We start from the raw sequence: 17179 nt of genomic DNA, 5'->3' as shown, positions 1-17179 counted from the left end.
ATACAATCAGATTTTAAAAGAAATAAAATGATTCATCCCAATTGGCTATTCTTCCTTATATTTATTCTTCCAATGATGCCCCCCATGAAAGCTATTCATATGGAAAGCTGTTCACCTAAAAAAAGGGTTCCTATGGAAATCTGTAGTTCTGATCAAGTAAATCTGTGTTTATTTACCTAGGGAGTCTCTATTGGAACCTGCATTCCAACTTCATTCAGTCCAACAGTTACTTTGTAGCTCCTTCACTCCAGCTGGCAGATGAGAGTATTTCCACTGTTATTCCCACCTTTTCAAATGAGTTCACAGTCTTTGCTAGCCTTTAGGAAGGCTCAAAAATGATTTTATTTTAAAAGGCTTTCTCCTGTAGCCTTGGAAAAGGCCTGTTATATTGGTGTCTGTATGCTGTTTGTCAATGTTTTGATCACTTTAATACTTTAAAGATGGTGAAAGTATGCTAACTTGATGCAATCATCATAGATAATAATTCTCTAATGGAATTGGCCAAATCCAGCATTTCTATTGGCTGTGGTGTGCACACCATCAGTGATTGGCCTTTCAACTGTCAGTCATGAGAACTTGCATGTCATTGGCTGGGCCCACTCCTCTCTCCTGCCTGCTGTTGCCTACCCACTCTCTGTGGCATTTAAAAGAAAAAGTAGGCAGCAGCAGCAGCAGGGAAACATGGAAGAGACAGGGAATAAAGATGGTCATGCAATCAAGCAGTAAGGCCTGGTCCCGCTGGGAGCATTTTCTCAAAGCCCATGGTGACAGCCTCTTTCTTGTCACTCCCTCCTCCCCTGAGACTCACCCCAGGACAGATGAAAACTGACCCACTTGGGAAGCTGCTAGCCAGAGGCTGTTGCTTCTGTCAGTAAAGGGAAAGGCTTCAGCTGAATAGAAAACCATAGAGTCCACCTTCCAAAGCAGTTATTTTCTCCAGGGAGAGACAGATTTGTTGTCTGAAGTTCAGCTGTGATACTAGGAGTTCTTCAGGCTCCACCTGGAGGTTGGCAACCTTAGGCCTGGCAGCACCTTCTGGGTGACTTGATGCCACCTGGCTGGCATGTCTTAACGAAGCCTGGCTTCTTGCTTCTGTTCATAACTCAATCAGGCCAGCCCAAAAAACCCAGATCATGCCACAAGCTCAGCTTCATGCTGATGCTAAATGCTGCAAGGCTGATTATGACAGGAAAAGGTGGCAACAATGCACTTCAAACAAAAGGAATGCTAGCTTCAGTGTCTGTGTGATCGTCGTCATGTCCCCCTGCACTCCCCCCATAATTATTCTTCTGATTAACTAGGCCTGGCTGCTTGCTCCTGTTCAGCAGCAAGCCCGTCTAGGACAGCCAGTGTGTCTTAGCAGTTGCCAAGTTGGCAAATTCCTGGGGATTTGAGGGTAGAGCCTGGAGAGGGTGGGTTTGAGGAGGAGTGGAACTTCAGACAGGTACAATGCCATAGACTCCACCCTCCAAACCAACCATTTCTTCCTGGGGAACCATTGTTGCCAATCCCCAGGTGAGAGCTGGAGATCATTCCTAATTACAACTGGTCTCCAGATGGCAGAGGTCAGCTCCACTGGAGGTGGGGGGAGTGAATGCCTTCACTTGAGTGGGTAGGAAGACAGCAAGGGTGGGGGGGCACTCACCCAGAGGTCGTTTTCGCACTCACCGCCAGCCGACGCGACCCCCCTCTTCACCGCGCAGGATCTGCGCGGATTTCGCACTAAATGCCGCGGAGCAGCCTTTTGCGCCGGAAACTCCCGTCGCAAAAGCCACGCAAACGGAAACTGCTTTTTGGCAATTTATGTTTGAGCGGCTTTTGCGCCGGGAGTTTCCGGCGCAAAAGGCTGCTCCACGGCATTTAGTGCGAAATCCGCACAGATCCTGCGCGGTGAAGAGGGGGGTCGCGCCGGCTGGAGGTGAGTGCGAAAACGACCAGAGCCTCTTTCTAGAGCCCATTGTATTACTCTTCACAGCGGGCCTTGTTCCTAGTTATTAGTCAGTATGTGCGTGGGTATGAATACGAAAGAAAGGTGCAAGCCTGTTACAGCTGCTACTCATTTATTTGCCCAAGGTGAGCTCCCACTTCTTCCTCTCTCCCATAAACTTTGTGGCTTGGATAATTATATAATGTCCCTACATTATATATGTGGCAGAACATGTGTGCTCTGATCTGCAGGCCCCTTTCTGCCCTGCCCACCTATGGGATGCCAACTCCCTGGAGGGGCTTTTCCTTTACTCTCAAGTAGCCACCACCACCACCTGAAAAAGTAGGAGTTTCCCACTGAAGGGATCAGGATCCTCAGCTCCCTTTCCAAGCTCCAAGGCCTTGCTTCAATGTCACAAGGAAGAACAAAAGAAACTGGTAAAATTATCTGTCCCTCTCTCTAAAACATGCCCTAAGTGCAAAATTTGGACATCAATGTCACTTAACCACTACACCAAACTTGGAGAGCCAGTTTGGTGTAGTGGTTAAGTGTGCGGGCTCTTATCTGGGAGAACCGGGTTTGATTCCCCACTCCTCCACTTGCACCTGCTAGCATGGCCTTGGGTCAGCCATAGCCCTGGCAGAGATTGTCCTTGAAAGGGCAGCTGCTGTGAGAGCCCTCTCCAGCCCCACCCACCTCACAGGGTGTCTGTTGTGGGGGAGGAAGGGAAAGGAGATTGTGAGCCGCTCTGAGACTCTTCGGAGTGGAGAGCGGGATATAAATCCAATATCTTCTTCTTCTTCTTCCTGCTAGCCAAGGGTATGGCTTAGGGTTGCCATGTCCCCCACAGCCTCTGGCAGGGGGATCCCCTATGACATCACCGATGCAATTACATCACTCATATGTCAGCTGGTCTAGGAGCTTCCTGGAAAACTCTATGGTTTTTCCGGATGCTCTAGCAATTTGGGAGGAAAACACTATGGCCGTTTTCGCACTTAGCGTTTGCTCCCCTTTTTCCGCGGCGCAATTATGTCCAGAGCATTTTTCTCGTTTTCCCACTAGTGACTCTTTGCGGCGTCGCCTTCCCTGAAGCCCCGGCTCAAATCGTTTTCCCACTGGCATCGGCTTGAGTCCGATGCCCTGTCAATCATTTTTTTTTTAAGCGCAAGTCTGGTCGCGTAATGACGTACTAACGTACTAACGTAACATCGAGCTGCTGCCTCCCCTTCATTTCTTGGACAAACCGCATCACGTGTGCTGCTGCTGCTTATGGATTGGCTGCAGCTGTAGAATCCTCCACAGCCCTTTATGTATTAACGGAAGCATTCACAGTGGAGAATCCTAGCACTAGATTCCCCCCCCCAAATTCTGAAGCACTAGATCCCCCCCCCCCCCCAAATTTCCTCCGCTCTCTTTCCCCTCCCCGGCTGGCGCTTGCAACGGGGACCTGACTGATTCCTGCTGCCAGAGCTCCCCCCCCCGCTCCATTCTCTCCTTCCCCTTCTGTGGCGCGTGTGAGGAGCTCGGTCGCGTCTACTTTCTAACCGAGCGGAATGTAGCCAGGGAGAAGAATGCAGGACTCCAACTTCCCATTTTATACATGGCGATTTTGTGCAGGTCCAGAAATCCTGGTGGCACAGCTGAGGGAGGCATTCCCTTCTTAAAACACACACACATGGACGCTGTGGCCCGCACCGGCACTACATTCCCCCCCCCCCCCCCCAGCAATGGTCGTTTTCGCATTATCGAGATTAACGCAACAGCGGAATAACGCAACTAAAGTCAATAATAAAAAAAAATTCTAACGAAACCAATTGAAGTGCCAATTGAGGCTATTCCAGGAGGGTTTTTTTTTTTTCTATTTGTTAATTTCGAAATATCGCTATTACGCAAAACTGTGAAGTTTAAAAAAAAAAAAATGGCCGTGCCGGCACTTTGGGGAAGCGCCGCGAAATGCTGATGATTGGCCAAGCGGGTGGATGGGGGTGGGAGGACGGAAAGGGAGAGGGTGGACGCCCCCAAAGCAGTCGATCCGGCGTGGATGGATTTCGCACAGGAAACTCCGCTGAGTGGATCCGGAGTGGATCCGGAGGGTTTTCGGAAACTCCGGCAACTTGCTGAAAAACATACTCCGGCGTAAAATCCCTGAAGCGCCGGAGCAAAGCGCAGCGCCGGAGCAACATGTGCGAAATCCAAGAGAAGAATCCGGAGGTAAATGGGGCGCTACGCCGGAGCAAACGCTAGTGGGAAAACGGCCTATGATACCAAAGCGCTTCCTTCCAAATTACTAGAGCATCTGGGAAAGCCATAGAGTTTTCCCAGAAGCTCCTAGAGAGGCCAGTGAGTGACCTCATAACAAATGAGTTCAACACCTCTAGTTTAAAGTATTTATTAAAAAAGAAAATAAATTACAAGCATGTTTTTTAGCACCATACCAGATTGAAGCAAGGAAGAACAAAATAAACTGGTAAAATTCTCTGTCCCTCTCTCTAAAACATGCCCTAAGTGCAAAATTTGGACATCTTTATCTTACGTGTCCTACTTCTCTAAAGACCTTCCATTACCTTAACAATTGCTCCCAGTTCTTTGGGCCAGCTGCATGGTCCAAAAAGGCTGTCTGCTCTCCACCTCTGACAAGAGGTCTGTTCTGCTCAGCATCCCAAGAAAAAGAGAGACTGCCTTCCCATTGGAAGATGGTTTTAACAAATCTATTTTTCCTCCCTCTTGACCCCAGTCAGCCCAAGTCAAGGCTTCTTTTCCTGTTATCTCCAAAGAGCTACTTCCTCAAGCCTCTCTAGAGGTTTGACACCCCCAACTTTATGTTCCCTGCTAGCCAGGTGTGTGTGTGTGTGTGTGTGAACTGGCCTATCCCAATGTATTTCCTGAATAATGTTCCCCTAAGTACATCAGAAGTTTCAGAGCAGGCAAGAGGAAATCTATTGCTGCAGAGGAAGGGGACACAGCATGGCTATCACTGATTTGGACTGCTATGCACCCCCTTTCAGGAATTTCTAGAACAGGCTTTGAAACTGTTAGAAAGCAATGGGTTCTGGGCCCTCTCCAGAAATGTTTCTACCCATTCTAGAACCCATAGTTCCAAGCAGATTCTGGTTGTGGCAAAACTCTGTCCCATCTTTATATATTAAATATCCATTTATAAGAGGAGAAATTAAGGGTGGATTGAACAATGTGCTGAGACATAAATCAATTTTGGGATGAGTCATTACTTCATGGTTAATGTGCCTTTGAAGGTGATGCAAGATGGAGGTTTTATAATGTTCAATGTCCACTCTTCATGATGCTCCTTAAGATTTTCTTGGGGGGGTCACCTTCTCACATTCTGATTCATGGAGCTCAACTTTTCTCCCAGCAGTCCTCCAGCACCATTTCTCCTTCCTTATGCTTACAAAAACAACCAGGCAAGGCGCTACGGTTTCTAGCACCCCAAGCTGCCCCCTGCTCCCCCATGAAGTCTTCTATTCATGCACGCAAAGTGTGCATGGCCCGATGACATCACTGGAAGTGACATCATTGGGACGCGAAGCCCTGTGCCTGGCCCTCTCCAGGGGAGCTGGAGGTCTTTGGGGGAGATGGTGGTGAGATGGCAGCCAGGGGTGCCTCCCTGTCCCTCAGGAGGGCTCCTTTAGCAGGGCAGTTGGCCACCCGGCTGGGCCCAGAGGGACTGGGTGGGAGGGGGGGCTCTCCTGCCTGTGCCATCCACCTGAGGGGCTCAACCCCCACCCTGCAGAGAATCAGCAGAATGGAGCCTCTGCCCTTGGCGCTGCTGAGTGAGAAGTGGAGCACGGGAGGTTGGCCAGAGAGCAACAGCAAGGAGTGGGGCTTCTCCAGTGGACTGGGTGCAACTTGCAGCCTCTCTTGGTTGCCAGCAGTCTGGGAGGGAGGGGGCTGCTGGCCGCTCCCCTGCCCATTCTTGAGCCTCTGAGGCTGACTGAGGCTGGTGTTGCATCCCGGCGCTTGCTGCCATGTCCCCCCCCCCCCAATCAGTGAGGCTCCAGCAGAGGTTGGGAACGCAGCAGCAGCAGCGTGTGAGGAGAGGGGGCACCTCCTGGCGCCCTTAGGCCAGATGGAACCTTAGGCTGCTGCCTACTTGGCCTATTCCCATGTGCTGGCCCTGAACCCAACATTCCATAAGCACATCATGTAAGTGCTCTGCAGAAGGTGATGGATTACAGTCTCATATGATCTTACACTAAGTACATATCCATGCAACATACTTGAATTGGTTTAATACAGATGTCATCTTCACAGACGATCTTCTTGGGAATTGTATTTCCATTGACTGGAATAGAAATTTGTAACAGACTCTAAACAGAAGTGCTATCTTCAGTCTGTAGTAGTTCTAGGAACAGTCAGGGCTGTGTGTGGGGGGGTGTACAAACTTTGGAGGGATTGGAGGTGCAAACTTCAGGGGGCTCAAATCAGCTTGAAGGTCTGTGAAGCTGGAATTACCTTGCTTCCAACAAATGAATTTGAATTTATTTTTTTTTACTTTTAGGGCAGTTCTTCATTGAAGCCACTAGTGGTACAGGGAAGGCAAAGCACCAGCAGCAACTTTGTCTGCTTGCTGTGCCTTTCTGCAAACTTTACTAGAACAAAACTGGGGGAAACACTTGTCTACAGTGAGATGCTGTTAAGGCCATTAACCAAGTCAGCATTCAAGCAAGACAAGTCCATCAAGCATAGCTGATGGCTGCTACAGCAGTAATTGCCAGACTACAACTTCCAGCAAAGTCATTGCCTCTAGCAGCAAATGGCTTTCAGAGCTCTTAGCTGCTGTACCAGACACTCTGCTCATGAGTTCTCTTCTCCCTGGCCTGACACATTTTTCCCCCTGCTGCCTTCTTAACACACCCATTGCTATAGCCAGAACTTACATTTTGAAAAGTAAAGCTAAGGCAAGCTCTGGCTGTTTTGTCCCACCCACTGACAAAATTTTGTCTTCCCAGGTAAATTTCGCAAAAGGCAAGTCCTGTTAATGTGCTGTAGCAAAATAAAACTACCTTCCTTTTTTCCCCTCAATTCTTTCTCACTGTTCTCCTCCCCTTAAGTGAACAAGTCCCCTTAATTTACAGTTACAGTTCTTTGAGGGGGTTACAGTTCTTTGAGGGAGTGAACAAACATGTGGACAAAGGGGACCCAATAGATGTTGTTTACCTTGACTTCCAGAAAGCTTTTGATAAAGTTCCTCATCAAAGGCTCCTTAGTAAGCTCGAGAGTCATGGAGTAAAAGGACAGGTCCTCTTGTGGATCAAAAACTGGCTGAGTAATAGGAAGCAGAGAGTGAGTATAAATGGGCAGTCTTCGCAGTGGAGGACGATAAGCAGTGGGGTGCCAAAGTGCTCAGTACTGGGTCCCATGCTCTTTAACTTGTTCATTAATGATTTGGAGTTGGGAGTAAGCAGTGAAGTCGCCAAGTTTGCAGATGACACTAAATTGTTCAGGGTGGTGAGAACCAGAGAGGATTGTGAGGCACTCCAAAGGGATCTGTTGAGGCTGGGTGAGTAGGCATCAACATGACCGATGAGGTTCAATGTGGCCAAGTGCAAAGTAATGCACATTGAGGCCAAGAATCCCAGCTACAAATACAAGTTGATGGGTTGTGAACTGGCAGAGACTGACCAAGAGAGAGATCTTGGGGTCGTGGTAGATCTCACTGAAAATGTCAAGACAGTGTGCGATTGCAATAAAAAAGGCTAACGCCATGCTGGAAATTATTAGGAAGGGAACTGAAAACAAATCAGCCAGTATCATAATGCCCCTGTATAAATGGACGGTGCGGTCTCATTTGGAATACTGTGTGCAATTCTGGTCAACGCACCTCAAAAAAGATATTATAGCACTGGGAAAAGTGCAGAAAAGGGCAACTGGAATAATTAAAGGTTTGGAACACTTTCCCTATGAAGAAAGGTTTAAACGCTTGGGGCTCTTTAGCTTGGGGAAGCGTCGACTGCGAGGTGACATGATAGAGGTTTACAAGATTATGCATGGGATGGAGAAAGCAGTGAAAAAAGTCCTTTTCTCCCTTTCTCACAATACAAGAACTCATGGGCATTCAATGAAATTGCTGAGCAGTCAGGTTAAAATGGATAAAAGGAAGTACTTCTTCACCCAAAGGGTGATTAACATGTGGAATTCACTGCCACAGGAGGTGGTGGTGGCTACAAGCATAGCCAGTTTCAAGAAGGGATTGGATAAAAATATGGAGCAGAGGTCCATCAGTGGCTATTAGCCACAGTATGTGTGTGTGTGTGTGTGTGTGTATTGGCCACTGTGTGACACAGACTGGATGGGCCATTGGCCTGATCCAACATGGCTTCTCTTATGTTCTTAATTTCCTAAACTAGTAAAAGAATCCTCCCCCACCCTTCCACCCTTTACATGTATGGTAATGAAATGTTCATCTGTTTTAGTGGAACAGGAGTTAGAATCTCTTTTCTCCCCATTATTAGGAGTAATTTAATTATATTTTGAATACTGTTCAAGGAATGGGCTGCTGTTGTTATTACAGTATTGGTGGAATAGCTAATATCCCTTTGTAAATCTTACTTTGCTATAACAAATGACACAACCTTTTTTCTTTTTTTAAAAAAAAACCTATGCCAGCGAAATCAATCCCAATAATCCCATTCCTTTTCATCCAGTGCCACTGCATAACCCATTTTGCCTGTGTTTATAAATTATCTTTATAATGACTATCACAACTCACCTTTCTCCCCAGTGGGGTCCTAAGCTGGTTCCTCCCATCCTCCATTTTATCCTCACAACAACCTGTGAGGATGGAATGGCTAAGAGTGTATGACTGGCAGACTGGAAATCTGAACCTTAGAGACATTAGATTTAAAAGCTGTCTTTTTACTGGTGCGTGCCTGGTATGGAGATGACCTAGTCCAGGAGATTTCGAGACCCTCCAGCTTTGGCATGGCAGCTCCCATCATCATCCTGAGGTTGATAGTGAATTTTTAAACACCTAGCTGTATTTTCTGAGGAGTTATGCGTGACATAGCCAGAAGACCTTACATTCCATTGCAAATAGCATTCAGGGGTTCTGGAAGTAACCTGGGCCAGGATATTCTTTAATTTCCTTAATTTTTTGGCACTCACACAATCACTCTAGAGTTGGCAGCCAATTTTTAGATTCTTAGCTTTATTTTCTGATGAATTCTCACAGATGGACAGTCATACAGATGTGAGGATTCTTGTATTATTGATTATAGCAAGCCAGGTGATTTGTTTTATTATAGCATTTTGTTTTGATTACCGTCATATGGGGGCTCCCAGATTGATTCTTTGTCTGGGGTTTCATGGTGGCTTTCAGGAGCTCTGGGAACATCAATTAAATGTTGGAATTACTGATGTGTTCTTCTTATACTATTTTGCTCAGCTTACTTTACAGTCTTAAATTGAAAAGTGTAAAAGGTTGAGGTAAAGGTAGTCCCCTGTGCAAGCACTGGGTTGTTACCAACCCATAGGGTGACATCACAGTAGAAAGTTTTCTTGGCAAACTTTTATAGGTTGGATTGCCATTATTTATTTATTTATTTATTTTAATTCAATTTATATCCTACCCCTCCCACTGAGGCAGCCTCAGGGCAGCTCACATGGTCATGCGTATGCATGAATATACACATACAATAAAACAGTAAAACAATAAAAACAATTTAAAACTTAGAAATTAACATTTCATTGCCTTCCCCAGTCATCTACACTTTACCTCCAGCAAGCTGGGTACTCATTTTACCAACCTCAGAAAGATGGAACACTGAGTCAACCTTGAGCCAGCTACCTGAGCCCAGCTTCCTCTGGGATCGAACTCAGGTCATGAGCAGAGAGCTCAGACTGCAGTACTGTAGCTTACCACTTTACTCCACAGATTTTATGAAAAGTGTACCATTATTGAAATCATTAATAAATCTTTAAAAGGAATCAGTTCCTTTTTCTGTTTCCCAAGCTCAAGTGGTATCAGCACACCTGGACATACCATGTAGTACACAGGGATCACATTCAGGCTGTTTAGTAACCAAGTCGGTAAGTGTATTCTACCTAATGGAATCCAAAGCAGAAAATAGCAAAGTTGGCCTACCATCCAGTTTCCTGGAAGATTGTTGTATCATATGACACTAGGCTAGATGATGCAGCAGAGACTGATAACGGTAGGCAAAGAAACAAACAAACAAAAAAAACTGAAATAAATCTCCTTTTGTTTTTAGTATTTTTGAATTATATTTAACAAGCTTTCAAGGTGCGGCTTTGCAGAATGATGCACTGCTTTACAAACCAATAGGTCTCAATCCATCTAATATGACCAAGACTATTGAAACCAGGTTATATCTTAATTATATCCAGGTGGGCAGCCATGTTGGTCTGAAGCAGCAGAACAACGTTAAAGTTAAAGGTGCCACTGAACTCTAACTTTGTTCTATATATCTTAGTTGTATCTAGGGATGTCAGGCCCTTCAGCAGGGGCAGGGGTCAACTGGTTTCAGGCACTGCTCTCCACCACTGCCCAACTGGCTGTCAGGGGGAATTACCCCCCCCCACCCAACAGCAAGAAGCTGGAAATAAATATGACATGCCTTCATTACCTGAAAGTGATGTAGGCATATTGGTGATGTGGGGAGACCACTCTAGTTTTGGGGCAAAACTCTATGACTGAAGCTAATTCTACAATAGGGATTTTGCCTACAAACCAGAGCATCATCCTTAACATCCCTGATATGCCTATGTGACTTCTGATTGATGTAGGCAGATCATATTTATTTCCAGCTTCTTACCTCCCCACTCCCGGTAAGTTCACCCCCATTCCCCACCAGCTAGTCTGACAGGCTTGGCAACCTTATATGTTTTATTTATTTATTTATTTATTATTGAGATCCAGTTCTCAAAATCTGCTAACAATCCCTGGGACAAGAGAGGCCAGACTGAGGACTACCAGGGAGCAAGCCTTCTCCGTAATGGCCCCTCGATGGTGGAACCATCTTCCAGAGATGGTGCGAGCCCTGCGGGACCTGAACCAATTCCGCAGGGCTTGCAAAACATTTCTTTTCCAGCTTGCCTTTGAAACAGAACCCGGCTAAACTGACGTGTAGTTACCTAGCCATCTTGTGGATATTATAACTTATAGTATTTATAGCACCTATTTTATCTATTTTATCTATTTTATTTAATTATTTATGTAACTGATTAGATTTAAATTGTTGTGTATATTGTTTTATTTGAATCATGGAATGCCATGTCTTTAAGCCGCCCTGAGCCCGCCTTTGGCGGGGGAGGGCGGGATATAAAAATAAACTTATTATTATTGTTGTTGTTGTTGTTGTTATTATTATTATTATTATTATTATTATTATTATTATTATTATTATTATTATTATTATTATTATTATTATTTTCCAACAAGGTTAAATAAAGCTGAGTCATAACTAACTTCTGCTGTATTTGGACAATTGTTGTTATTTCTGGAGAGCCAGTTTGGTGTAGTGGTTAAGTGTGCGGACTCTTATCTGGGAGAACCAGGTTTGATTCCCCACTTCTCCACTTGCACCTGCTGGCATAGCCTTGGGTCAGCCATAGCTCTGGCAGAGGTTGTCCTTGAAAGGGCAGCTGCTGTGAGAGCCCTCTCCAGCCCCACCCACCTCACAGGGTGTCTGTTGTGGGGGAGGAAGGTAAAGGAGATTGTAGGCTACTCTGAGCCTCTGTCCTTGAAAGGGCAGCTGCTGTGAGAGCCCTCTCCAGCCCCACCCACCTCACAGGGTGTCTGTTGTGGGGGAGGAAGGTAAAGGAGATTGTGAGCTGCTCTGAGACTCTTCGGAGTGGAGGGCAGGATATAAATCCAATATCTTCTATCTTCTTCTGTATATTTTAATCGTATTTACCAACACACCAATTCATATTTCATTAAATGTATATCGTTCATGCTTCTTTTTATTAATCCAGCAACCTTTATTCCCATATTTGCTTTGTTTTCCTCATTCCCTGTCGGTAGTTCATGATATCATTTTTAGAAGTAAATAGTAAAATCAATTCTGTTATAACTAAGGTAACCTAATTCAGGACTAACATACAGCTCTAATCTTTATGTTTAAAAGTGTTACCTTGGATCTAAAGATCCATGGTTGCAGACTTTTCTACAAAAAAAGCCCAAGAAGACTTTTCTTAGACCAAGAAAGTTCATTCCCAGGGTTGTGGGAGCCACATGACTTGAAGAGGCTGCAGTGGGCGAAGAAAGGGAACAAAACAATTCCTTTCTTTTTTCTTCCATCAATGGAGCTGTGCTGATAGATGAAGCAGGACAGGCAGCTTTCCCTCTCTTCCTCCCCAGTACAGCCTCCCAACCCAAATGTAGATCCCATGATAACATCAGGAATAAACTTTCCTGACTTGAAAAGAACTGCTGGAGGGAGGACTGCATGGGTAAGACCCATGATTTTGAACAGTGTCCTGTACTTAATACTCCAGCCTTAATCCAGAGACTTGACAAGGAATTCTTTTGTGGTTTTCTTTTACTGTTTTAAACTTGCTTCCATCCTCTGTCTTGCATTATATCTGTTCCCCAAAAGTAAATAGTCACTTGATCCTAAAGACATAGGAGAGCAGGACAGAAATGGCTGTTGGTCAGAAAGACGGCCCTTTTACAATTGTGTGAGGTTCTTATCACAAGAAATGAGACTTGCTAGATGAACACACGAAACTGCCTTATATTGTATCAAACCATTGGTCCTTCAAGACCAGTACTGTCTATTCATGGTCTAAGGCAGAATGTTTCTCATCACCCACCATGTGATCCTTTTAGCTGAAGATGCCGGGAATTGAACCTTGAACATTTTGCATGCCTAGCAAATGCTCTTCCAGTTAGCCACAGCCTATGAATGATAGGATCACACAGATAATGTTAATGCAGGAGGAAAACAAGTGATGGCTTATTGTGTATGTGTAATAGAATGGGAAATTATTAAAATATCATTAACAATTAGGCTTAGCTCCATCTATCACATCTATTGAAGTACACATTCCAGCAACAAACTATTTGGAAAGCTGGGGAGAATGCATCTTCTATACTGCTTGCACAAAATGCCTTGAGAGTAAACTCATGAATTCATTTTCACTGAATTCTCTTGAATTTCTCAGATAGTAATTGGAGTTTGGGTTCTTCTAGTGCTAGCCCTTAACAAAAATTGCACTTCAGAGAAGACTGGAATCCTAGCTGTAGCACTTCACTTGGAAATAAACTTCCTTAAAATGACTTATAACTCTGTGTCCTAAAAACTACTATAGTACATAAAAAAACAAAAATAGAAAGCAAAAAATAGGCTGAATATTATCATCAGGTTAATATGAAAAATGTAAAAATTGCAATAATAACATATAGGTTCCATAAATCATTTTACACTTCACTGAATCAGTATCCAACAGAATAAGAACTGCAGTATAAAGATGAAAAAAAGTGATCTTTTCCTTTGAGGAGTCATCTCTCTGTCCATGTTGCTAGCTCCAGATGAGGGAAAACATGAAGTGGGCATCTGGAATGTTTTCAGGTCCCACAGACAACATAAACAGACTGATTTAATAAGATCTTTCATGTATACTATTGCAATGAACTGTAGATGTTAAAAGGAATAAACAGTAACCTTAACACATATTCTTAAAATATAATCAATATTTAATTTTATTTAACTGAAACTTTTGTGTATATATATATTTAAAAGACTTTTTACCATTGCTATGGATTTTTGCTTCCTCCCTACCATCCCAAATGTAAAAAGGCACCGCTGGCCATTTCCATGAGGAAAAGAGAATGTCTGCCAAAAATAAAGGTGGATTATTATTCACCTTCTGAGAGGATATTTAAAACTGCTGATGCAGACAGTTTATGAATATCAAAAATAACTGGGGACCAATAGGTTGCCAAGACTGGTTTGAAGGGGAGCAAAAGAAAGGACAATTTGCAGCTATCTTGGGAACATAGCTCTATTAGCTCATTCATCCCTGGTTTCTGGCCAGATCTAGTGCTAATCTTAGCAGGGCATTTGATATTGAACTAGATGAACTGTTGTTCTTAACCTGTTTGTCAACATTTGTGTTCCAAGACAATGAGATTCGCCAAAGCATAAAGCAATAAAATATTGCAATAAATGAACAAGAGGCTCCAATAAGGAATTGTTTTTAAAATATGTTTGCCCAGTATGTATTTCTTTTTCCTTCCAGTTAAAATAAAATATTTGATGCCATGCAGTGGTGAGCTACCACCAAGACATGGTGGTGCAAGGTGCTGTCAAGTTATAGCTGACTTCTGGTGATCTTGTAGGGTTTTCCAGGCAAGAGACAAACAGAAGTGGTTTGCCATTGCCTGCTTTTGTGTAGCAACCCTGGATGTCCTTGGTGATCTCCCATCTAACCAGGGCTGACCCTGCGTAGCTTTTGCGATTTGACAAGATCAGGCTTGCATGGTCCATCTGGGTCAGGGCACCCAAGAGTGCCCATGATAATTTCTTCAGTAATATAGATAAGCATGAACCTGCAATGATTTGTGGGGGACACCTCATTTCCCCTTCTTCCACTACTTACTCTTTCCCTTCCCTAAGAGTCCCCCATAATCTCTCCTCTTTTCCTGCTTCCTTCTGTCCTTCCCACCGAGCAGCCAACCTACCTTTATCTGCCCATATCTTCAGCTCTGCCCCCCAGTAGCCTCTGCCTCAGAAAACTATGGCTCAGTTGTGTGCTGCTGGCTGCTGGGCTAGGCTCACTTGCATAGTAGTGAACCCTCAAGGACTTGTGGGGTGACAAATCCCTTTCCCCTGTATCCCCCTCTCCACACTAATCCCCTCTTTCCCTCCTCCTGGCAACCTCATATGCTCTCACCTTTCCCTACCTCATTCTCTCCTTCTCAGCCATTCACCAACCTATATTTTATTTGCCTCCTATCTTCAGCTGTATTTATCATATTTTTACTTCATTCATACCCCTCCTTTTTCCACAGTGGGGGCCAAAGCAGCATATATTCTTTTCCTCTTCTCCTTTTTATCACCAGAATAACCCTATGAGTTAATGTAGGCTGAAAGTATGTGATTAGCCTAGCATCACTTACTGAGCTTCTACTGCAGATTGGTGATTTGAACTTGGATCTCCCAGACCCTATTCTGAAGCTTTAACTGCTACACCAGACTGGCTTTCATAGACAGGGTCCAGACTGGCAGCTCAGGGTGGCAGACTCCTGTCCCAGGAGAAATCCAGCAGAAGGGAAAATGCCCTGGAGGTGGTCAGACCATGTGTGGCCCACTGTCAGAACAGGGACAGGTTGTGTGCACTTTGGAGAAGTGGTCAGACTTCTCAAGCAGCCCTTCAGATGGCCAGGAAAGGGGGCAGGAAAGTGCTGTGGAGATTTGCTACCACTTAGGAAGGGCTAGCTTTTTAAGCTACTTTAAAGACACTGGAGGACGGGGTAAGTATGGAGGATGGGGAGCAGGATGGTTGCCAGATGTGCACATTTGAATGTTCTTTTTAAATCTGTCTGGGGGCCATCCCTGAGTTGCCTCAAATTGGCCATATGGACCCAACCATAGAGTGGCTGCTATTCAACAGTACCAAGCAGCCAGGCCTAGGTGAATCATGAGGCAAGTGGTATCAAATCACCCAATGGCTGCTGCCAGGCTTGGCCCCTCGAAGTCCAAAACTGTCCTGAAAAGGGTCCTGCCCGTTATCTCTGCCTTTTACTGGCAGAAAGCAAGCCTAGAATACTGTGATTGCCTAGCAAAGGCCAATAAGGTCTTCCATTTCTTAAAGTTACAGGATCTTTTATTGTTTTTTAGAGGGGTTTTTTTAATGCTCCCAATGCATTCTTTTAGAGTTCAGATTTTTCTGCACATCTGGGACACTTTTTACATTTGTAGAAAGATCTGTCTTGTCCAGTATGGCTCAATAATGGAGTTTAAGTATCCTCAGATCTGGCCAATTTGATATTAGAATATAAAAGTGGGAGACTCACAAGGACTTGCAAGGGGCATCTTATTTTCCACTCCCTTACTACAACCTCTTTCCCTTGCCTGAAAGCCCCCATAGCCTCTCCCCTTTTCCTGCTTCATTCTTTCCTTAACTATCCATCAGCCAAGCTACCTTTATCTGCTCCTCTGTTTTCAGCTTTCCTTCCTTCTCTCTCCTGGCAATCTCTCCCAGGGAAAATTATTGTCCAGTTGCATGGTGCCAGCTGAGCTGGAACAATTGCATTGGGGGAGGGACCTAGCAGGCTTGTGGGGGGGCAACTTGTTTTATCGCACAGGTGGCCAAACTGCATCTTAGGAGCCACATGTGGCTCTTTCACACATATTGTGTGGCTCTCAAAGCCCCCGCTGCTCTGTTGGCCGGCTTGAAAAGGGCATTTCTCTCTTTAAATCACTTATCCAAGCCAAGCCAGTCAGTGGCTTGGGGAATGCATTTAAAGTTGTTTTTCACCTCTCCCTCCCCTCATCTATTTTCCGTCCTTCCTCCCTTCCTTCTCTCAAACAACAGATGTTTATTCTATGTGGCTCTTACATAAGCAAGTTTGGCCACCCCTGTTTTATCCAGTATCGCCTCCCCACAGTATTTCCTCTTTCTCTCATCCTAGCAGCTCCTTTATTCTCACTTTTCTTGGCTTCCTTCTGTCCTTCACACTCACCCACCAATCAAACTTTTAACTACTTCCTCCCATCTCATTTATTTACTTAATTTATATGCTTCCTTTTCTTCACAATGGGGACGCATTGCAGCTTACATCATTCTCCTCTCCTCCATTTTATCCTCACAACAACCCAGTGAGGTAGGTTAGGCTGAGAATATGCAGCTGGCCTAAGGTCAGCCTGTGAGTTTCCATAGGAGAATGGGGATTTGAGGTGCTGATCTGAAACTCTACAACTACACTGTTTTTCTGGGTGGCTGCTGTTACACAGTAGCAAGCAGCCATGCTCAGTGAGTCATGTAGTTCAGGTGGTATCAGATTTCTTGGTGGTTGCTGCCAGCCCTGGCCCAATGAATCCTCCCTCAAAGGCCAAAGCAGCCCTGGAAAGGGCCTGCATGCCCACCAATTACTGAAAAAAACCAAGCCTAGAATGCTGGCTAACTGTTGCCTAGCAACAGCCACTTAAGGCATCTGTTCATTAAAGCTACAGGCACTCCTTTTTGTCGTTTGGGGAGTTTTAACCTCCTCCTCCTTTTGTGTGTGTTTGGTTTCAGATTTTTCTGCAAATCTGAGGCATTTTTCAG

The sequence above is a fragment of the Heteronotia binoei genome, chromosome 5, assembly GCF_032191835.1.
Source record: "Heteronotia binoei isolate CCM8104 ecotype False Entrance Well chromosome 5, APGP_CSIRO_Hbin_v1, whole genome shotgun sequence".
Classification (NCBI taxonomy): domain Eukaryota; kingdom Metazoa; phylum Chordata; class Lepidosauria; order Squamata; family Gekkonidae; genus Heteronotia; species Heteronotia binoei.
Note: the sequence above shows the minus strand (reverse complement) of the source record.